Source organism: Furipterus horrens, unplaced genomic scaffold (genome assembly GCF_987537825.1).
Source record: "Furipterus horrens unplaced genomic scaffold, mFurHor1.1.pri manual_scaffold_5, whole genome shotgun sequence".
Lineage (NCBI taxonomy): Eukaryota > Metazoa > Chordata > Mammalia > Chiroptera > Furipteridae > Furipterus > Furipterus horrens.
Genome location: NW_028327175.1, coordinates 47677138 through 47678078, shown reverse-complemented (window position 1 = coordinate 47678078; position 941 = coordinate 47677138).

Sequence of the window (941 nt, the reverse complement as noted above, 5' to 3'; positions counted from 1 at the left end):
AGTTGATTATATCTCTTTAAATATGTTTTAGAAATAGAAGTATGAATAAGTTCTTTAATCTCTTGTATAGGCGAGGCAATAAAATTGTAGTTTTGAATAAAAAGATTTGTTACAAAACATTCTCTATCCATATATCTCTGAGTTCTTTATTGTAAACAAGAGTATGAGACAATTCAATCAGAAAAGGACTCTTAGATGATACTAAGTAGCTTATGATAGCTCTGAGAGGATCAAAGGAGCAGGCTAAGGGCCTACTTGGTGGGCACCTGCGTAGTGGGCGTTAGTGGCCAGACCACACTACAGATGCTCCAGCAGAGTCTGTGGCCATCAGTGGAAGGCCAGCACCCTCACTGCCACTTCCCTGAAAAGCCAGGTACCTTCACCACTGTCTCTGCTAGGAAATGGCCGTGACTAGTCTTTCCCGCATTCTTTTCTTCTGGATTAAAGCCTTTCACAAAGATGTTCTAGGATTGGCAGACACTAGGACACATATCTGTGTATTTGCTGCAAGGAAAGCTGGGAAAGTTTCTAGCTTCTCCTTAGCAAACCTAAAACACAAAATGTAGGACATCTCACAAACATGTGGGATTGAGCAAGACAATTCAATGGGGGTAAACAACTCATCAGCTCTCAGAAGGAGAGGAGTCCTGTGGAGGGACAATCACTTTCTGATTAAATAAAAGCAATCACATTTGATGATGCATTGACTAATTTTATCTTCCAGTGTAAGGCAGATCACTTTAATGGGCTGGGGAGGGTGAGTATAAAGTGAAGTAACTAGTATAATGGAAGTGCTTACAATGTCAGAAGACAGGGCAACATGGAGAATAAGTGGGTAACTCCTCATGTTTCTCCAGAGCCTATAAGTCTGAATGCTGACTTCATGGTCAGAAAAGCCCATGCAATTCAAAAGACATACTGCTTTGTTCTCTGTCCCTCTG